This window comes from Mirounga angustirostris, unplaced genomic scaffold (assembly GCF_029215605.1).
Source record: "Mirounga angustirostris isolate CCGP_5_RB_7025 unplaced genomic scaffold, mMirAng1.0.hap1 SCAF_9, whole genome shotgun sequence".
NCBI classification, from domain to species: Eukaryota; Metazoa; Chordata; class Mammalia; order Carnivora; family Phocidae; genus Mirounga; species Mirounga angustirostris.
Genome location: NW_026991717.1, coordinates 81,241,053 through 81,264,698, shown reverse-complemented (window position 1 = coordinate 81,264,698; position 23,646 = coordinate 81,241,053). Strand labels below are relative to the sequence as shown.

General features: G+C 39.8%; 1 protein-coding gene across 3 annotated transcripts in view; it reads right to left on the bottom strand.

Moving 5' to 3' along the window:
• Positions 1-23,646, bottom strand: part of AKAP6 (A-kinase anchoring protein 6) — a 500,780-nt gene that overhangs the window by 243,587 nt on the left and 233,547 nt on the right. The gene's annotated exons all lie outside the window — the stretch shown is intronic.

Genomic DNA, 23,646 nt, shown 5'->3' with positions numbered 1-23,646 from the left:
CTACAAATCTATTTTTAAATCACATAAGTGTTTAAAGGGATGTGGATGAGTTCTACTGACAGCCCAACTGTCTGTGGCTGAGCCTGGGTTCTTAGAAGCAAGGAACGGCAGACCAGGTGGGATCAATGAACAAAAATGTAAACACCTGACTCTGGGTGTGTCCGGCACATAAAGAAATATTCTTGGCTAGGAAGCACAAATAACAATAATCTTGCAATTTTTCAAATAGTGGTTATAAAAATTTATTGACCATTTAAAAGAACACATCTGTAGAAACGGAAAATGTTTTGAAAAAAATGAAAGCCCAGCTATGAACCTAAAGGAAAGAAACGGGGCTGGGCGCTTGATTTCCACGTCTAGGTAAACAGCACCACCTGGAGGTCAAAATGAGCAAGGACCGGCTTCTACATTTGTACTCGCTGAAAGGGCTTGGGATGCTATTTCCCTATTACACTTAACCTGTTCTTCAGATTTGCCTTTTGATCAATTTGGGTGATAATCACACCCATCCTTTTGAAAACCTACCCTAATCAGGTTGTTTTGGTAAAGCCAATAAGAAATATCAAGTTAGGGTCTTCTTAATTAGAAGCTAAGGCCTATGCATTTGCAAATGGCTTGTCTGGGAACCAGGAGGTAGTTTAACATGCCTCAAGTCCTAGCCTCCAACCCCAAGCTAATGACATTACTGAGGTTCCTTTAGTCATCACTCAGAAGTGTTTCTTCCAGGTGAGGTGAAAAACATACCCAACAGGGATGGTTTCATGAATTTCACACGACACAGTTCCCTACCAAATGCATTTTTCCGATGATCCTCCCAAATCACCCTTTTCTCTAATTTTCTCATATTGTATTTTGTTCTAAATGCTAGGGATCCATGCCAAGTAATTCTTTTTGCCCTTTCTCATATATTTAGGGTATTGGTTTGTCTGCTCTTTCTCCTTGTCTGCTCTTTCTCCTTTTCTGCATACATCTGAGAGTTGCTTTGTTTTTCATTTCCTCCCAAATACTTGAGTCTTTTAACACAGATGTTACGTCAGTTTCACTTTTTTCAGTCAAGCCTCCCACCTGTTTAAAACATCACTCCCCAAGTCCCTCTTTCTGGAAGACTGCCCACGACTCAGAATACTTAAGAAATTCTTATCTGACTCGAGGTTTACCATAGACCCCTACAGATGTGTACAGTAAATCTGTGAGCAGAAACAAGGGTAGAGTGTGTTAGAACTGAAGTCCTAATTCTTGATTCTCTCATAATTAAATTCAGTGAAAAATTAAGATATTCTTTGTTGGCCAAATGGACTTACAGAAATATCATCTACAGAACCTCATCAGAATATCAGAGTCTAGATGGTTGATAATTGTGAGATGAAATGGTATTTTACATTATTAAATAGTATTTACTATTGAATTTGGACTTCAGTGGTTTTTATCTGTAAATTGGTTTGAGGAGAAAATTAAATCAGGAAGTAAATTATTTTGGAGACTACTGATTAAATCCAAGAAGACAAACAGTAAAAGATGTTGTCTGAAATACAACCAGTTATATACTATTTATTATCTTCTCTTCCTCCAAAAAACAAGCAAACAAGACAATGTGATTGCATGGATACCTCACGACAAAAGGTTAGTCTCGGCCAAACAGTATTAAACAATGTGTGACGGCCTTTCTAATGGAACCATGATTACAGAGTTAGCTGAAATCCATGAGATGCAATTAGGCAAACTCATGGGACCCAGGTGAACCTTTCTGGATGATCTCTCTGCATAGCCTAGCCAGACAGCAAAACCAAGGCTGTCTGACACAGAGGAAACAGAGGTCCAGTCAAGGCTTCCCTCTGGGTCTCCTCTGAATTATATCCCTACCTCACCCATTTTCATTTGTTGCACTTTTTCTCAACTCTTTTCTTGCCAGTGCTAAGAAGTTTCATGCATCACAATAGAAACCTGGAAAATCCTTGTAATCTTATAATAAAAAGCTAAACACACCTCCCTCTTAGGGAGCTCTTAGCTTTCCACCTCCCCTCCTGTTCACATGTGTAGCCACAAAAATACAGAGAGAAATCATAAAGGCAAATGACACTGGGGTCCATCCAATTCTTGATACCTTTGTCACCTGTTGTTTCTCCACTTTTCCCAGTCCCTTTATGTGTTTACTGGCTCCAGCGTTCTGTGTCGTGGACGGTGTACTAGCTCCATATCAGGAGATACTCTCCTTACAAAGACCAACTAAGTGCCACTCAATATACCGAACCACACAACGTGCAGGAGAACTCACACTGAGACGCATACAACCAATATTTGATGCTAATTTTTAGAAACTCTGCAAGAGTCCTTGTGGTGTGAATGAAGGAAAATGAGGTGACATACATAACAACATAGGAAAATGGGGAAAAATACAAAATTTTATTTATTTTAAGATACAGGTCAAGACCTAGCATAACAAATACTGGGCACTCCTTCACTTTTTTAACCAATATTTATTAGGTGCCTACTCTGTGTAAAGCATACTGCTGGGCATTGTTGGGAATAAAAAGAAAAATATCACTGCAGCAAAAATCTCAGCAGAACATAAAGCATGTCTCAGCACTGGCCTACGCAATTCAAGTAATTTTAATAGTCGAAAAATTTTGACAATCAATAAAAGATTTGGAATATTCTCCTGGATTCTTCTGTGAAATGTATTCTGCCTGCATCAGAATTCTGTCTGTATCCAAATTTGTTCTTATTTTTAGTATTTGAACCATCTGCATTTGTTTCTCTAATATTTTGAGTTTACACTTACTTACGCTGAGATTCCAAGATGACTATAAAACTCAGATTTCCTTCATGACACAATCCAATGCTGCATCGCACTACATGAAAGCACATTTTATGCATGTTCAACTCACCACTACAGACTGAACTGCATCTCTGAAAGGCCGCATTCTAGCCTTCACTGTTCAAACTCCTGCCGAAGTATCTTACCTGCTTAGTCTCTCTCCTGTCATTATTCGATCACCAGTTTTCTGGCTGTCCCTTTCCGCCCCTTCTTCCATTACCCTTCTCTGCCTCCCGCCAAGCTCTCCAGGGGCACACTGAGTGGGACTCAGTCCACAGGCCCCTGTCCTCCCAGGCCACCCATTTAATTGTATCCTTCGGGATGGGTCCCTGACATATTCATAACTGACACATGTTTTGAGAGTCTGCAAACTCTTCACTGGAGCCAAGACAGGATTAGACACCCAGAAGAAACCCTGGCCATCCAACGTGTGAGAGAGAACTGCCCAGGCAGCCTTGTTACCACCCACTGAGGGCACACTTCCCACTTTCAAATCATTTGCTTTTTAAAAATCTTACTTTTGTCAATCAGAGAAAGACATGTATCATATGACCTCACTGATATGAGGAATTCTTAATCTCAGGAAACAAACTGAGGGTTGCTGGAGTGGAGGGGGTTGGGAGGGTTGGGGTGGCTGGGTGATAGACATTGGGGAGGGTATGTGCTATGGTGAGCGCTGTGAATTGTGTAAGACTGTTGAATCACAGACCTGTACCTCTGAAACAAATAATACATTATATATTAAAAAAAAAAAAAGAAGAAGAAGAAGAAGAAGATAGCAGGAGGGGAAAAATGAAGGGGGGAAAATCGGAGGGGGAGACGAACCATGAGAGACTATGGACTCTGAAAAACAAACTGAGGGTTCTAGAGGGGAGGTCGGTGGGGGGATGGGTTAGCCTGGTGATGGGTATTAAGGAGGGCACGTATTGAATGGAGCACTGGGTGTTATATGCAAACAATGAATTATGGAACACTACACCAAAATCAATCAATCAATCAATCAATCAATCTTACTTTTAAACTTTCTAAAGCATCAATCTCTTTAAAGACTAAGCAGCACAGTCCAAGTACATGCAAATGCACACTTTCAGGTTTGTAAAAAATGATTTGCTAGAGCCCTCACCTGGTTAACATATATTTGAAGATTCTATTCACAAGGAATATTTACCCCTGAGTCTTGCAAATAGCTACCCTCTCATGACAGGTTAAGAATGCCCGTTACTTCTTTTATTTTCCCACCCATTTCTCTCTACAACAAACCTGGTTTAGTTAAACACAAACTGGAGGTTGCCCTCCTCCAGCAAGGCTGTCGTGTGGAGCAGGACTAAGAAGGGCGTGCCTTCCTTGTGTCAGGGATGGGACCAGAAGCCAGCATTACATTAGGAAATGGGACATGGTCTCTGCCTGACAGTGTTGAAAGCCTAGGGGATCATTTTGTATAGGATTCCATGATTTTCAGACTACATTGAAAACGAAACCTATTTCTCTAAGAGGGTAAATGGGGACGTCTACAACAGGAAATAGATGCCACGCTGTCACAAGTGTGTGGAATGGTGCTGATTCTGGTCATTGTACAGATGAGGAAACTGAGGGTCAAAGAAAGTGAGTGAGGAGTTGGGGCCCGAACCCACATCTCACCCCACAGTCAGTTTCTCTCAGTGCACCACACTGACCTCTAGAAATAGTATTCTCAGAGACATGCCATCAGACCCAGATGAAAGAGAAGCAACAATTCTTCCCAGCCCTACAGTCTTGGCACTGAGGCAAAATTCTCTAAGCTCTCAGTCCTTCCCCTTCACTATTTTGTGCTCGTTTTTCTGAAAGGAGATCTTTGACAAGGCCAGATGCTTAACAAGGAACACACACTTTTTTTTTTTTTCCAAGCAAAAATCACTGTAAACTTCACTTGTAATTCATGGAAAATTTCAATCCAAAATGTAAAGAAGTTACATGCAGGAATTAGCCAATTCTAGCAGTGCCTCAATTACAGATGAATGTGACTCAGTTTAATCACAGAGAAGATGACCCTTGGTTCTCAGGAGTTCAGCCAAGGACCTCAACTGCTAATTTCTTTTTGTGGTTAGAATGTGTGTATGTGTGTGTGTGTGTGTGTACGCCTTCAGAAGGATTCTTATTTCTCGGTGGACAAAGAAATCAAGCATGATGTCTGACCTCATCTAGATCAAATTAGCTGCCTTCAGACACGGACCTACTGAAGGGCATCGAAAAAGTGAACTATGTTCACTATATTTATGGAAAAATTGTTCAGCCTCTGCTGTTGAATCTTTTAAACCTTTATTAAAATGTGTTCTCCCCTTTCTTAGTATTCCAAGATTCAAAGATTCACTGAATGATCTCATCTGAACAATGCTGGCTGAAACAACACGTAATCCTCAAAGTGCACTCACTCTGTGCCAGGACCTTTTAAAAGTATTTTATATACAATAGATCATTTGAGCTTCATACCTAACTTCATGTGAGGTAGGTAGTATTGTGACCTGTTTTACAAGTGAGAAGACTGAGGCTCTGAGAGCTGAGGAGACCCGTTCAGTACCATATGGCTAGAGGGTAGTGGACTAAGAGCGTGAATCCGGACAGCCTCATTGGCACCACATGAAATCATGAAAGGCCTACAGATTTAACAATTTATCTAAGTCCCTAGCAGAAATTAGAAGTTGAAAAACATTTAAATGAGGATTAACTGTGGGGGGCAGGAGAGGTTATATTAAAAGAGAAAAAAAAAAAAAACAACATTCCCATCATGAACCAGTATGGATATTATTAAGAGAACAGTTGCTACAACTCGACAAACTGAATTTGATTCCAGGCTCCATCCACCTCTTACTAAGAGCATAAAGCAAATGAGCTACTTAATGTCTCTGAACCTCATTTTCTTCATCTGTAAGATAGGGACTGTAATATCCATCTTGGGTTTACATGAGGATTTCAAGAAAAATACATGTTTTAAAGCCTGATGTAAAATGAGGGCTTGATAAACGATTTTTTTTAAGATTTTATTTATTCATTTATTTGAGAGAGAGAGAGAGTGTGTGTGTGCACCTGCAAGTCAGGGGAGGAGCAGAGGGAGAGGGAAAGAGAGAATCAGACTCCCCGCTGAGTGTGGAGCCTGACGCAGGGCTCGAGCCCACGACCCTGACATCACGACCTGAGCTGAAACCAAGAGTTGGATGGCACTTACCTGGCTGAGCCACCCAGGCGCCCCTTGATAAATGATTCTTAAAAATCATTCCTAATTAACAAGCTCCAATTTGATCTTTTATCTCATTCACTCAGAAAGTTTTGATTATTCACTAAGCACACAGCACTGTGCTAGGCCACAGGCGAGAAGGATCAGAAAAGTCCCCACACAGCCACAAGGTGAGAGGGGCATGCAGAGGAGGGAGACGTGACTTCTGTCTCAGGTCATCAGATGAAAGAACACGGAGGCGGCAGCTCCTAAGCCTGCAGGCCAGCAGGGATTTCCGTATCTCCTTATTCCACCAGAAGGTCTGAGGGGGATCGCATTTCTCCACTAATAGCCAAAAGTTTAAGAATAATCTGGCTTAACTTTTCAAAACAGGCCACATGCTTTGGAGCCGATCTTTACATTAACAATGGCTACCAACGAGTTATCGCAATCCTCTTACCCGATGCACAAGGAAGCTTTATTTAGGCTCTGATAACTGGAAAAATTAGAACTCCATTTAGAAGCAAAAGTATGCATTGAAATTTTATACGTGTATTTACCAAAATATATATTTAGTCTTCCATATACACATAGTTCCTATATGAAATGCCTAATTTAGATTTTTACACAAGAGTAGTCAAATGCAATTTACCTTTCCTAACCACCCATCTATGTACTTAATGTGCCACTCAAGACCCAGAGGCTCAAGATAAAAGGCCAAGGACTTAAAAGAGGTGCTTTGGATTCTACCACCTCACACATTTACCCATGTTCCTACCCACAAAATCTAACACAGTGTAAGTAATTGACAGAAGGGAGGATATGGTGTGTGCTTTTAGGAAAAAGATTGAAGAGAAAATGAAATGGTTTAAGGCAGTTTTAACTCTGATGCCACAAGAAAACTGAAATACTGAAATGTTTTACGAAATATTTAAGCTTCTTTTCTAAAGGTTGAATGGGATGACTTTAGAATATAAAAATATTCCTGATAAAATTATCCCAGAATAAAAATAAAAGGCTGTCAGTTGGAAAGAGAGAGCACAAAAAAAAAAAAAAAAAAAAAAAAAGGCATGGAATGGTATTATCTGAAACCGACCAGGTGGGAAGTTCTATTCTGAACTCAGTATCATGTAGAAAGGATAAATTGAGCTGATTCATCATCTTCGAATACTGTTGACAGTAGTTTAAACTGGGAAAAGAAAAGCCCAGAAAGATCCCTGATTCTCACAATGGGAAAGAGCGTTCTCCAACAAATCCAGAGTTTAGGTTCAGTTGCTCCCTATTGGTTTATAAAAAGAAGTAATCAACAAATTTAAGGGCAAAACAAGATCAAAATGCATTATCATCAAAGTCTAATAAAAAAACGAATGAATAAAACAATTGGGAATAAACTGGAACAGATAACAGGTCAATATTTATGGAGCACTTATTATGTGCCAGGCACTTACTCAATTCTTACAACAACACTATGCTACAAGATTCCCACACTGTCCATTTTATAGAAGGGAAAACTGAAGTACAGACGAGCTCGAGTACTTACACAACTGTGACTCTTCCACAGGACTAGAGCTGGGGATCCTCCCAGGGAGTCAGGCTGCCGCAAAGCTTTGCTCACTTACTCTGAGGGAGACCTTGCCTCAAGTACCCCAGTCCGCCAGAGGCACTGAATGAGCACATCAGGTCACCTGCCTTTCTCACCAGACTTATTCCCTTGAGGTTCCCAGAGAGAAAAAACAAAGGACAGTAACATCCACTGTGGCGCATTCTTTTTTTTTTTTTTTAAAGATTTTATTTATTTATTTTGAGAGAGAGATACACAGCGAGAGAGGGAACACAAGCAGGGGGAGTGGGAGAGGGAGAAGCAGGCTCCCCGCAGAGCAGGGAGCCCGATGTGGGACTCGATCCCAGGACCCTGGGATCATGACCTGAGCCGAAGGCAGTCGCTCAACCGACTGAGCCACCCAGGCACCCAACTGTGGTGCATTCTTGTTTCCCAAGCCTTCGTGAGAACTCCAGCCCATGCCACCCAGCTTCACCCAGTCCCGTCAGAGCCAAGTCCCCACACTCTGTGCTCTCTCTTTTCAGTCCCCCTTTTTCTCCTCCTTTCTCGACCACTGTTTCTCTTTTGCCTTTTTCTTCTCTTTCCTCTTCTCCTAGTCCCTCCCTTCTCTCAGTCTCCACTCCTCTTCCCATTCTTTTGCTCGCCTCCCTTCCTCTCCTCTTCTCTCTTCCTGTTCACTCTTTCGCTCTTTGTTCTACAGCTTTCGGTCTCCCCTGACTTAATCAGCTGGAGCTAATTAATCACTTTTAATAAACATTTCCCGACATGTCCATAAAGTTTTGGGGCTGCTCAAAAAAGGGGCTGCTCCTTGACACTGAGGTACAGAGCTGAAAATGCTGTTATAATCCTGTATTTAGATTAGCTCTAAATACTTTCCTGATTAGTAAGACCTCCTTGCAAATCAAATATCTGGAAAAAGAACACATATGGCTAGACGGAGGTGTTTATAAAATGCTAAGATTATTCAAAAGATTACCTGTGATTGTTGAGTTGTTATTTATCTAAATATTCTCAACTTTCTTTAGGGAACAGATAGCTCTTTAGTAATAACAAAGTTATTATTTTTAGGAAAAAATTAGAATTCCACATGGAGAGTTTATCATAATGAGTGAACAAGAAAACAGCCAGCTTTAGTGAAAGGCATAAGAAATTTTCAAATGATATGTCCAACAAAGGGTTACTATCCAAAATATATAAAGAATTTATACAACTCAACACCAAAAAAAACAAACAATCTGATTTAAAAAATGGGCAGAAGGGCGCCTGGGTGGCTCAGTTGGTTAAGCGACTGCCTTCGGCTCAGGTCATGATCCTGGAGTCCCAAGATCGAGTCCCACATCGGGCTCCCTGCTCAGCAGGGAGTCTGCTTCTCCCTCTGACCCTCCTCCCTCTCATGCTCTCTGTCTCTCATTCTCTCTCTCTCAAATAAATAAATAAAATCTTAAAAAAAAAAAATGGGCAGAAGACCTAAATAGACATTTTCCCAAAGAAGACATACATGTGGTCAAGAGACATGAAAAGATGCTCAACATTACTAATCAGAGAAATGCAAATCAAAACCACAATGAGATATCACTTCACACTAGTCAGAATGGCTAGTATCAAAAAGTCAAGAAATAACAAGTGTTGGTGAAGATGTGGAGAAAAGGGAACCCTTTTGGTAGGAATGCAAATTGGTGCAACCACTGTGGGAAACAGAATGAAGTTTCCTCTCAAAAAATTAAAATTCGAAATACCGTACGATCCAGTAATTCCCCACTACTGGGTATTTACCCAAAGAAAACAAAAACACTAATTCAAAAAGATATATGTACCTCTGTTTATTTGTTTATTGCAGCATTATTTACAATAGTCAAGATGGGAAACAACCCAAGTGCTCACTGATAGATGAACAGTTAAAGAAGATATGGTATGTATACGTGTATTTAGGAATATCCCTCAGCCATAAAAAAGAATGAGATCTTGCCATTTGTGACAACATGGATGGACCTTGAGGGCATTATGCTAAGTGAAATAAGTCAGACAGAGAAAGACAAATACCATATGATTTCACTCATACGTAAAATAAAAAAGCAAAACAAAGCAAAAACAGATGCATAAATATGGAGAATAAACTGGTGGTTGCCAGAGGGAAGGGGGTGGGGGCATGGGCAAAATGGGTGAAGGTGAGTGGGAGATGCCATTTATGGCTTCCAGTTATGGAATGAATAAGTCACAGGGATGAAAGGTACAGCACAGGGAATATAGTCAATAGTATTGTAATAGCATTGCAAGGTGAAAGATGGGTGTTACACTTGTGAGCACAGCATAATTAGGTATAGAATGGTTGAATCACTATATTGTACACCTGAAACTAATGTAACATTGTGTGTCAATTATACTTCAATTAAAAAAAAATAAGTCATGGAAACAAAAAGTACAGCACAGGGAATACAGTCAATAATATTGTAACAACGTATGGTGACAAGGGTGACTATATTTATCTTGGTGAGCACTGAGCAGTAATGTACAGAATGGCTGAATCACTATATTATACACCTGAAACTAATATAATGTTGTATGTCACTTATATACATCAGTAATAAAGTTTTAAAAAGAAGAAAATTGCCACCTTTCTACCCAAAGAACTTCAGGTTGGTGAGTCAGTAAAGAATAGAAATTCAACTCTACTGCACTATCATTAGATCCAAGAAGGCAGAAAACAGTATTATCTAAATGCATGTGCTTGGAAAGGAGAAAGGTTTTCATGAACAAGTCTACAAAAGACCCTTAGGACCCATCTAGTTCAATGCTCCCCATTTTACAGGTGAGGAAACTGAGGCTCAGCAAGATTAAGTACTTGACTGATAACACACACCCAGTACGTAGCCAAGTCAGAAAAACTCAGGGGTTGTGTATTCAAAATAGAGCTTGAATTTTAAAGTTTTCAGAGACATCTTTTGGATAAAATTCCTAGAGCTCAAAAAAAAAAAAAAAAGGACAGAAATAGAGCTTTTAAAACTAATACAAAATTTCAGAGTACTATTGGTTTAGTTAATTGTGTATACCATTTAAATTGGGTAGCATTAGGCCAAGTCAAGTAAAGACTAAATTGCCTTTTTTTTTCAAACTCCAAGTGTATGTACATACACATGCACATGTATATATTAGGTTCTTAATTCAAAAAGTATTGAGAGCTTACTATGTATCAGAAACTGTATTAGGGCCTGGAACTCACACATAAATGACACAGACTTCTCTCTTACAGAATTCAGAGCGCAGTAATAAAGAGTGTGGTATGTGTAATAACATAGATCAGCTGTTCTCAAACTTTTAGAACTCCTTTAGACTATTATGAATTATTAAGGGCCCCAAAAGGCTTTTGTTTCTGTGGGTTTATAATGATAAATATTCACTTCAGAAATTTTAAAAATATTTATTAATTCACTTAAAATAACAATAATAATCTATTACAAGCATGTTAACATAACACATTGTTATGAAAAATAACTGTTTTCAAAATGTTAGCTGTATGCAAATCTGGTTAACTTCTGGCTTGATAGAAGACAGCTGGATCCCCATTTCTACTTCTGCATTTAATCTACTGAAATATCATATGTCATATAGCCTCTGGAAAACTCTATAATACACAGAATGAGAGTGAAAAAGGCAAACATCATTTTAGTATTAATATGAAAACAGTTGACCTTGTGGGCCCGCTGAAAGGATCTTGGGAACCCTAGAGGTGCCCAAGGTGTCTGGGAACCTCTGTTGTAGATGATCCCAATGTTCAGGAGTCAATGGAAAGGCATTTAACTCAGTCTTGGGCATCGGGGAGGGCTTCTGGGAGGAAATCACAACAAGCTGAGCCTTGAAAGATAAGTGTAAATGATTCAGAAAAAAAATAAATAAAAGGGCACCGGGAGGAACAGAGAAAGACATTCCTGGCAGATAAAGTCTGAGCGAGAACAGCTCATTCTGAGAACTCTAAATAGCTGAGCATGGCTCACACTCTAGAGGCAAGTAAGGAAAAACTGAGAAATGAGATTGGAGGGTCTGACAAGGAGCCAGACCACACATAACACACGCTGGTGTTGAGACTTTATCCTGAGGACAAGGTAGTGGTCACCGGATTTCTGAAGCAGTGTAGAGAGTGAATGGCTGAGTGTAGGGCTGAGACCAGAGAAGCCAGTTAAAAGGCTGTTACACTACACCCTGAAGTAGTCGGTGAGGGTTGGACTCAGGCAGCAGCAGTGGGACATGGAGGAAACGTGTCAGGCCACAGAGAGAGACAAGTTAAAATGGACAGGACCAACTGGATGTGAGGGAGGAGAAATTTGTTAGAATCTGAAATGATTGCCAACTATATGTTAGTTGGAGGTGCCATTCTCTAAAAGATGCAGTAAGAAATTCAGAAGGAGGAAACAGCTTGCAGGCAGATGATGAGCATGGTATTAGGTATTATGAGTTTGCTTTCTGACCTCAGCTGAGGTATGGAACAAGAGAGAAAGCAACATACAGGTGGTCTTGGAGGCCATAAGCATGGATAAGATAACCTAGGGACAGTGTATAGGGGCATATCCACTGTGCCTTCTACCTTACGAGGCCCCAGAGTGCAATGCACTCAACTTGCTTCACTCCAGTCCCTTATCCCCTGTCTGTCTTAGTGATTCTCGACCCTGGCCCTGCCTTAAAATCAACTGTGAAACGCTTTACACATACACCAAATTCAGAGAAGGAGAATCCGCTTCAAAGTCTCTGAGGGCTACAACGATAAAAAGCCAATAGCTGTGGAGCACTAGATACGTTTTAATGTTGATCACTGAAAAAAGTACTTGCTGCCCCTTTGTGACAAGCTTGCAAGATCTGGCATAACCAGGAGGCAGGATGTTCTCACAGGAAGTACTCTGGACTGGGGGACGCAGGTTCTGGTTGCAAAATGAGGCCACCGAGCTGAACAATTTCTCACGCCTTTCTGACTGCTCACATCCGTGGCTCTTGCATACAGAGCCTCCTTCAAAGCTATACATGTTCAGATAATTCACCTTCTCTCTTAGTTAGACAGGAAACTGATCTTGGTGACCTTCACGTACTCTCCCAATGTCTCCCGCTCCACTCACCATGTCTCCCCTTCAAGATCGAGCTCAAATGTCCCCTTCCCAACAAATCACCCCAACCTATTCCTGCCTTTCCAAGACACTTTTTTAATCTTTCCATCTTCAGCAATCAGGGCTTTGAGGGATAATTGTAAACCTACTGGAGGCCCTTCCTTTTTCTTCCTGTAATATATTCTAATGACCCTCCCTCTGGTTAAAGAGTGTTGTGGGAATTATTATTTATAAGCACATAATTATAAATAAATAGTGTAAATATGTATAAATACAAATTATAAATAAATAAGTACATATTATTTATAAGGTTGCTGTGTGACAATATTATAAACTAGAAGCTTGTTTGTATTTGTCTGAACACACATACACAGCATAAATTCCCCTACACAAACTTCCTAAAATGTCAAGAAGTACATTAACTAAAATTATTGGGCCAATTAGAGAAGAATTATCTCTAATACAATATAAGAATCATCTGTCAAGATGGGAGGCCCAGAGTCTCACAGATAAGAGAGGTGTAAAAATCTAGGGCAACCAGCATGGTTCCCAGGAAGAGGGAGAAAAGGTCTTAATCATCGTAGGTGGGGGTCTGAAGCGTCATAATGACCAAGACAGCTGAGGGTAAGAGGAGAAAACAGGGTGGTGACATTTGATCCCCAAAGGCTAAGTGTAGGGCTGAGACCAGAGAAGCCAGTTAAAAGGCTGCTACAGTACAAGGAAGTAGTCAGAAGTAATCGTTGGTGAGGGCTGGATGGAGGCAGCAGCAGGGGACCTGGAGGAAACGTGCCAGGTTACCATCAGAGGGACCTATATGGGGGAGGCTGCTAAGGCCTGACCCCCTCCCCTCCCACATCAATAATAATAACAACAACAGTCACAGGAGCTAACATTTTTTGAATGCATACTACAGAGCAGGTGCTAATCTCAGCTTTTTACACATTTTAACACATTTAATAGTCACAACTCTTATGTGGCAGATTACACTTTTAACCCTAGGAGGAGGGAACTGGGACAAGGCCAAGTCACTTGGTGGAGACAACATAATATTCTCAGCCACCCTACTCTGCCACCATCTAGCACCACAGAAGCTCCCTCACCTGTTAATACAGATGGCTCCAGAACTCTCTTCCTCCCAAACGCACCTTTTCCTTTGCCATAGAGTTCTATTTGCTGACTATTCCTCTTTTTGGCACCTTGAGCAAGGCTACTACTACTCTTGGGAGTTCTTTCCAGCTATATTTCCCTCATACAAATGTGTCTCTAGAAAGAGGAATGGGCACAATATAATTTTTCATGAGTCCTATATCCCATGGAGAAGGCCCTGGTCAACAGTCTCTTGAATACAAGGGCATGCACCAAACAATATAAAACCAAAGATGTAGTAAAGATAGGATAAGGAAAAGGGCTTTAATGAGACTTTATATTATAAGGGTACAAACAGTCTTCTCTATGCTATAGAAAATAAAGAAAACAAAACAAAAATACTTTTGTTAATTCAACTAATCAGCTTTATTTCTATATGGTAATGGGCTCCGGTAGGAAGAAAGGGAAGAGTACTAGATTGTCAGGTGTGTCATATGCCCTTCTCTCTCTGTCTGCCCATGTCTCTCCCGCTCTCTCTTACACACACACACACACACACACACACACACACACACACACACCTTTCAAGTGAGTAGTGCTGAATAAAGTCTCCAGACAAATCAGAAATATCAGAGCACCACCTCTAAGTGGCACCTCTCCAGTTTGATTATCTTCAAAACATTAAAAAAGAAAATATCAACAGCTTCCTCTATTCCTAGATAAATAATGAAGCTAAATGGTAAAACCATTGGCTTCCTAAAACGTAGTGCACAGGACTGAATCAAAATGAGAGACGGAAAGCACATGGGCCTGAGTTTACAGGCAGCATCTTTCCTGCATAAAGTTGTTTATCCGCCATGCAAAACTCAGGCCAATCATCTTTATACAGTAATATCTACAGCCTCAGCCATAGTAGGACATCATGAGTGACCTTGACACAGAACCCACACTCTTGGAATGACTTCCCCACCCCCCCGCCACATTGAACAGAGCACAAAAGCAGTGCTGACAGGTAATTTTAAGAAATCACAATGGTAAGTCTGCCAAGGTGAGTGTTTCCTATCTGCTTCATTTAGCTGACCTTATTTGCTATAATTTCAGGCTAATCCATATCTAATTCTTACTGAGTTACTTGCTTGTTTACCGTCACCATTGTCCCTGGTCTCTTGGCATCTTACAAACTCTAGCCAGGCCCCAAATTCCTCTAGGATGTCTGGTTCTTGTCATATTACAGCGCTAGGAATACAGCATGAATAATGTCCTACCTTCAGGCTCACTGATATCACAGCCTCACCTTCACTTACCATTAGGATCTTCTAAGGAGCAGGCACCCAGCATCCCGAGGAACAGAAAGCCAGCCATGTGGAAGGGATATCCTCCACTGTGTATTTCACTGAGAAATGGCTGCTTAGTCATTGCCTCATAGTCAATCCCATACAATTTCCAAACTAAGAAGTATCTCAGAGGTCATCCACCTCACCTTCTTTATGAACGTTTAGTTTTCAAAACTGAGGCTTGAGAAGTTAAATTTCCAAGGAAACAATGCTACTTAGTGGCAGAATGAAGATTCTTATTCTAGTTCTTTCTACTAAAGCTGATGATGATTACCTGGATTCATAGACGAAGTCACACTAATGATAAGACTAGAATTTATATAGCCTTTAGAGTTTACAGTGAGCCTGTGTTCTTTGTAATTGCAAATAATAATCTATGCAACAGCATGATAATTAACTAACAAATTAATATTCCATTTTAAAGATTAAGAGACTTAAACACTAAACTTTTAAAGACTTATCCAAGTTTTCATAATTAAAAATGTGGGGGGTTGTGAACTGAGCCCAAATTTCCTGCCTTCAGGTCCTATACCCTTGAGTAAATGACCAACTTCTTTATGCCTCTCCATCCTCACTGGTAAAATCGGGATACAATAGAAGAGTGTCTGTTTCAAAGAGGGATTTTTTTTCTTGAGAATTAACATGCAATAATGTGTTGAATGAATAAACATTTTAGTACCTTGACTGAACGTTTGTAAGTGGGCCATAAATATCAAGATTTTGTTTTGTTTTGTTTATTGTTACCTTTCCAAAGCAATACAGGGGCATGACTTCAGGCTTAAGGATGAAGAAGAATTCACTAATATTCTAAGAATTTTTTTAGTTGAACTTAAAAAAAAAATGCAACACTCTTGATTTTCATCATCACAGAAATACTTCCTGCCAAATGTAGTTAGGCACTTTCATTATCTTGATGCTACAAGATATTGTTTAATCATAACCTTTCCTTACTAAGAAAATAACAAAGAACTATTTTTGTTTAATGTGTGAAATTATAAACAAAAAAACTGCACCTCTTCCTTATGCATTTCAGAGGCCAAAAACCAGATGCAGTAACTGGATGTAGCCTCACGGTGGTGCTAAATCATCGTGATAAAGCCTCAGGACCCATCTAAGGCTCTGGGGAAACCAGAGTGACACAGGACTGAAACATTCCTAATGTATGAACCAGGAAGGAATTTGCTCTGGATCCCCACAGTTCTTTTCTACCAACCTTGAGCAATGACCTTGGCATACTGTCTCAACGAATCCATTAGCAATGTTAACTCACAGGTTTCTCCTGGCATTGCGACAAACAAAATATACACAAAATATTATTATCCTTAAAAAAGTGTAGCCTGACCTTTAAAAATGTTATGTTCATTTAGAAGTCTCAGTTTGGATTTGGGCAACAGAGTTTGCATATAAGATAACATTTACCTTTGCCCCATTCACCCACTGTGTCTCTTTTTTTGGGGGGGGGATTTTATTTTTTTAATTTAATTTTATTATGTTATGTTAATCACCATACATTACATCGTTAGTTTTTGATGTAGTGTTCCATGATTCATTGTTTGCGTATAACACCCAGTGCTCCATTCAGTACGTGCCCTCTTTAATACCCATCACCAGGCTAACCCATACCCCACCCCCTCCCCTCTAGAACCTACCTCAGTTTGTTTCTCAGAGTCCATAGTCTCTCATGGTTCATCTCCCCCTCCGATTCCCCCCCTTCATTTTTCCCTTCCTACGATCTTCTTTTTTTTTAACATATAATGTATTATTTGTCCCACTGTGTATCTTAATTTCATATGTCTCTTGGGACCATTTGTTAAACTCCTTTACATCTCTCAGCCCCCAACCTCAGCTTGAAATCTCAACTCTTTTGACCCCTTTCCTCCAACTCCTTTATTTTTAAAAAGCCAAACATTTTTACTGATTTGTCCTTTATAACATCTCCCACCTCTGTCTCTTCTATTTCCTCAGCTGGCTTCTAAACTCACAGTTCGGACCCCTTTACATGTCCAGGCTATTTGCAATAACCTTCCAAATTAGCCTCAGAGCACTAGCTTCCAACCTTGACTGCACATCGTAATTGTTTGAAGAGCTCTTAAAATTACCTGCCTGTTGAGATCCTGATTTAGTTAGTCTGGGGTGGAACCTGAGGTTGGGATTTTTTTCAAATCTCTTCAGTAATGATAATAAGCAGCCACAACAGAGAACCACTTTGCAAGTGGTATATCCGGGCAAGTGCACCACAATCAGATTAACCTTCTTAAACTACACCAACTCGCTGGGCCAAAAATTTTCAGTAGTTTCTCATCTTCACAAAAACTGCAAATTAGTGACTTGCAGGCCAAATCTATCCTACATATGTGTTTTATTTGGCCTGTTTTAAAACTGTTTAGACCCAACATTTTAAAAATTGGGAGATGTGACATAAAACCTGGCTTTCCTACTTTTTTAAGACTTGTAAGATATTGCCACACAGGTCCACATTATAGCACACAATCACTTGCCTTTAGACATGGTATTTACCCCCCAGTTGTTCAGTTCCCGTCCCTCCCCATTTGCCCCTGGCTGGGTGACTCATTCATGTGATCTGTCTGAACTCTTAAAGGCATTTTAGTTTGTAGCTCCTGGTCTATGGGGATAAAGCTCAAATTGAACAATAAGTTCAATCCCTCCCTCGCTCACTCATTCATTTATTCACGGATTCATTGGGCAGGTATTTATTTTGTGTTTGTACTATGCAAACCCTTGGAATTCAAAGTCCATCATACTTTGGCCCTACAACAAACTATTCTAAGCAGACGTCTGCCTCCCAATGTTCCTAGTCTAGAGGCTCATTTCCCAAACTCCTCTGCAGTTAGTATGTGCAACTTCCAGGTCAGATCTGTGAGAAGAAAGCTGGCTGCTCTCCACTTCCCTTCTCTGGTGAGCTGGAATGCTGACGGAATGGGTGAGCCACAGAAAAGCAACAGCGAAAAGGCTCCTGGGGGCACCTGGGTGGCTCAGTCGTTAAGCGTCTGCCTTCAGCTCAGGTCATGATCCCAGGGTCCTGGGATCAAGCCCCACATTGGGCTCCCCGCTCAACTGGGAGTCTGCTTCTCCCTCTCCCACTCCCCCTGCTTGTGTTCCCTCTCTTGCTGTGTCTCTCTCTGTCAAATAAATAAATAAAACCTTTAAAAAAAAAAAGAAAGAAAAGAAAAGAAAAGGCTCCTGGATCCCTAGATGACCTCTTTCCTGGACTGTCTACCTATCTGTTGCTATTTTTTAAAAAAAATTACTTCCATTTTATTATATTTTGGGGTCTCTTTGTTTATAGCAGTTTAGCATATACCCCCAAACACCAAGCATCTCTCTTTACTCTTTCCCAAATATACCTTAAATATTCTTGCTCTCAACCTTGGTTTATGCCAAAGCGTCTGTCATTAACCTTCCACCTCCTCATCTCTGTCTAAATTTTACTCGCCATTCAAGACCCAGGTCAAGTAGTCCCTCTTCTGTGATGCTTGGTCTAGCTATACTTGTTATTATCTGCCTTCCTCTACTCTGCCAGTGTATGACTTTCCACTTGGTATTTACCAAATATTATCCTATGTAATAAGCACAGAGCCTTGAATTAATGTTGTCACAGCTCTCTCAAATTCTAAGTCCAGAATCTAAGACAAAAATTTAGATTGTGCATGGTATAAATAAAGAAGAGTATACAGAGTTCCCACACCATCCTATTATATTAACCTTTTGGTGAATAATCATCTGTATTATCAACACATGTTCAATTTGTGATCCTTTTGGACTTCTAAATCTCCCAATTTTAAGTACAAAGCTGAGTCTTCCCAATTGTTTAAGAATTTGTTTTTTTCCTTAATATTTAAACTGTTTCACAACAGTGAAGTGAACTGAGATCTGTTTCACAACAATGTGAAATCTTTCTTTATTCTTGCATCTAAACAATTCCTCAACTCTCTTCATATGTATTTCTAAGACTAAGCAGTGCACTAAAAGGAACAAGTTCAAGCGTGAATGGTGGTGAAGAGTCACCTAATAGTGCTCTCATATTTGGAATCTGAGAATCTCTAGGACAATATTAGAAGGAGAAAGTAGAAGATGCTCTTGGGGAAAGAAAAAGGGAAAACAGAGCCAGAAAGTGAAAACTATCTGGTCCAGAAAAAAATAAAGAAAAAGGAAAAGGAGAGAAGATGTAAGGAAGAGAAGGAAATCAGGGACAAGAGGAAGACTAGCAACTGAAGGAAAAAGTTATCATATGGAAAAGGCACATACAAAATGAAATGGCAGTGATAAACAGTGGAATCCAATAACCTTAAATGCTTCCTATCTGATAAGATGCTCTTAGGAGATGATTATCAACACCTAAGAGCAAACTACTACTCTACCAACTCTGGGAAAACTGGTACATGGGTGGTATAAAAAAATATCAAAAGTGAGTGAGAATTGAATTTATGGCAGACCTTGACTATATATAGTTGATGGTAAGTTACTTTGGGGCTGAATAAAGAAAGATAAAGCTGTATTTCAAATGAGATTTACTCAAATCTCAAATCAAATAAATAATGCCCAGATTAGACTTTTTAAAAAGAATGACTCCAAGTGTTTTTTTTTAAGGACAAATCCCAGAAGATGACTTGGCTCAAGTTATGAAGCTGTGTCCTATCTTATGAGAAAGCCTGGGGTGAGATCCTTAAAAGATGAGAAGTAATCACATTGAGATAAAATAAAGGAGAACTCAAAGACCTAAAACTGTAAAACTCCTACAAAAAACATACAGGAAAATCTTCATGTCATTGAACTTGGCAATGATTTCTTAGTTATAACACCAAAACCGCAGGAAACAAAAGCAAAAATAGACAATCAGGACTCTATCATACTTAAAAACTTTTGTGCATCAAAGGACCCATTCAAGAGAGTGGAAAGGCAACCTACAGAATGGGAGAAAAATCTTTTCAAATCATATATATAATAAAGGGATATACAAAGAATATACAAAGAACTCCTATAGCTGAACAACAAAACATCAAATAGGCCAATTAAAAATGGACAAAGAACTTGAATATTCCTCCAGAGATGATATACAAATGGTCAACAAATGAAAAGATGCCTCAACAATACTAATCATCAGAGAAATGTAAATCAAAACCACAATAAGATATTATCCCACACCCATTAGGATGGTTACTATTTAAAAAAAAATTGTCAGCAAGGATGTGGAGAAATTGGAACCTTTGTACACTACTGGTGTGATTATAAATGGAGCAACTGCTATGGGAAATGGTATGGAGGTTCCTCAAAACACTAAAAATAGGGCGCCTGGGTGGCTCAGTTGGTTAAGCGACTGCCTTTGGCTTAGGTCATGATCCTGGAGTCCCAGGATCGAGTCCCACATCGGGCTCCCTGCTCAGCAGAGAGTCTGCTTCTCCCTCTGACCCTCCCCCCTCTCATGCTCTCTCTATCTCATTCTCTCTCTCAAATAAATAAATAAAATCTTTAAAAAAAAAAAACATTAAAAAAAGAACTACCATGCGATCCAGCAATCCCATTTCCAGATACATACCCAAAAGAATTGAGAGCTGAGTTTCAAAAGCTTCAAAGAGATATCTGCACACCTATGTTCATAACAGGGCTATTCACAGTAGCCAAGAGGTGGATGCAAGCCAAATATCCATCCACAGATGAACAGAAAAACAAAATATGGTATAGACACACAATGGATTATTATTCAGCCTTAAAAAGGAAGCCTGTCACATGCTACAACATGGATGAACCTTGAGGACATTACGCTATGTGAAATAAACCAGTCACAAAAAGACAAATACTGTATAATTCTACTTACATGAGGTACCTAAAGTAGTCAAATTCATAGAAACAGAGAGTAGATTGGTGGTTACCAGGACTGGGGGAGAGGGAGGAAAGGGAAGTTTCTGTTTAGTGGGTACAGAGTTTCCGATTGGAAAAGTTTGGGAAATCTGTTTCACAACAATGTGAATATACTGTTTTTTTTTGTTTTTGTTTTTGTTTTTTGAGAGAGAGAGAGAGAGCATGTGCACTCAAGTGGGGTGTGGGAGGGGCAGAGGGAAAGAGAGAGAATCTTAAGCAGACTCCACGCCCAGAACGGAGCCCGATGCAGGGCTCAATCTCACAACCCTGAAATCAAGAGTCAGATACTTAACCAACTGAGCCACCCCGGCACCCCCAACAATGTGACTATACTTAGCACTAATGAATTGTACACTTAAAAACAGTTAAAATGGCAAATTTTACACTATGTGCTTTTTATCACAATGAAAAAAAGAAAAGGAAAAGAAGAGAACTCAGGACAACATGCTACTTCTTTAATGATTGCCATCATCAGTGTGGTATCATTGGTGTGTCAACATACCAAGTCAACATACCAAGTCAAAATGAGGGTAAAAGATAGGACAGCTTCTCTCTGGACCCATTTTATCTCTTGGAAAAAGAAATCAGTGCCAAGTTAATCCCAGGACCAAATCTCTCTACAATCACATTACTCGTGATGGTATCAACCAGTTCAGTTTCACTAGATTCTCAAAACTAATTTTGATGTAGGAAAAAAAGCAAACATGGCTAACAAATCAGGACAGTTTGATTCCATGTCAATAAAAAACATGAACACCTAAGTAGATAGGTAGTCCTTGGCAGGTTTTAAGCCAGAAAGTAGAAAAGATCTGACTTAGATTTTCAAGGGAACTCTAGGAACTCTTCCTTTATCTTTATAGGAGACTGAGCTGCTTTTAATTTTTGAAGGGCCAAATGTATTTCATGTGCTGGGATCTGTGTCCTTGCTTCATTTTCCTACCTGGTTGTTGGTATTTTTAGTAGTTTCTAGGAGGTAATCTTTATGCTGCGGGAAAATTAGTCCTTTGTTCATAATATGGAATGTAAATATTTTTCCCAATTTCTCTTGTAACTTTGCTTACGGTGTTTTTTTTTTTTAAACCTTTATTGTAAAATAAAACACATTAAACTGCAAAAAAAAAAAAAAAAAAAAGCAGCCTTTGTGCTGCTACCACAGACTTGACTGTGATTTTTAGTCTAGTTACAAAGAGCAAGCACTCAGCTAAGTAGCTGCTGCACTGATTTTGAAATAACTTATGTGCAAAGACATCCTTAGCTGGCACCAAATAAGTTTTTAAAATCAGGTTACAGATGTCCTGAAGATAAAATGCTAACAACAGCTGAGTCACTGAACTACAGTGGAGATGCCATAATCTGGCATTTGAAGACTTTGGTTGCTGGAGAGAAAGGGAAGCAGCTATGTCATGTATCCATCAACTTGGTACCAATGAGTCCAACCTAATGGAGTAATGTCTTCCAGGCTGAGCTTTGAGAACTTAGTGTGGGCAGGAAGCCTGTGATGTGAGAAGTAGACATTGCACGATATCCCAAAGGACAGATCTCCTGAGATGCTTCACTTTGGTGGCACCACGCTGCACGCATTCTGCCAGCCCCCCTAGGAATCACACAGCTATTAATCTGGCATCAATAATTACTCACCCTGGACAGGTGGCTACTCGCTAGGCAGTTCATTTCTATTCAGGTCGTGAGGAAGAAGTCACACTCTTCATTTACTAATCTAGTAATGGTTTGTAGGCTTTCTAAATAGATTTGATCTGCATGTGTGATTATGGTCTAACTTCCCTGGCATTGGAATATATCTTTAGAATCCTAGCTCTTACACTAGCAGCAGTGTGACCCTGAGCAAGTCATCAGCATTGGAGCCCCAGATTTGTCATCAGTAAAACAAGACCAATAACAGTTCTTTCATAGGGCTGTCATATAAATTAAATGATAGAACCTGTATCAGAACCTGGCACATAGTAGATGCTGATGAGAAATCATTTCCCTTCCTTCTTCCATACTCTAGAGCAGGGATCAGCAAATTTTCTTCTGTAACAGGTGGTAAATATTTGAGGCTTTGCAAACCATCAGTCTCTGTCACAATGACTCATTTCTGTCATTGCAGCCCAAATGCAGCCAGTGGTGATGAGTACAGTTGTGTTTCAAGAAAATGTTATTTTAAAAATTAGGCACTGGGCAAGCTATAGTTTGCTGATCCCTATTAAAGCACATAAGACACCACGCACTAAGTTAATCTTTCATCATTCTGTTTGATTTCATCTGCTCCAGACATGCCCTCTCCTCCTTTCTCTTCATTGCTTTTACCCCATTTCTTGACTGTTCCACAACAAATGGATCTAGTTCAATGGTTTGACTATTTTCACTTTTAATTTTAGGCCTTGAGAAGCCCCCACTGGAGGTGAACACTCAGATTTGAGAACAACAGGTTCTGGGAAAATCAACCATATTTGAGCAAAATCCCCTCAACTCCCACTGAGAGATTGGGAAAGGAAGAACCCCTAGGAACTCACAGAGTTAATGGAGGAATTTTTATTTGTAGAGAAGAATAGGCTGTGACTTGTTTCTCAGGTTTAAAAATACTGCTTAATAAATATGTTTGCATTTGCTTGTGTATGTGTAAAGAACTTCCTACAGGACATATAAACTAAAACAACAGTGATCACCTTTAATGTGGTGGGGCCACAACATGGGGAATG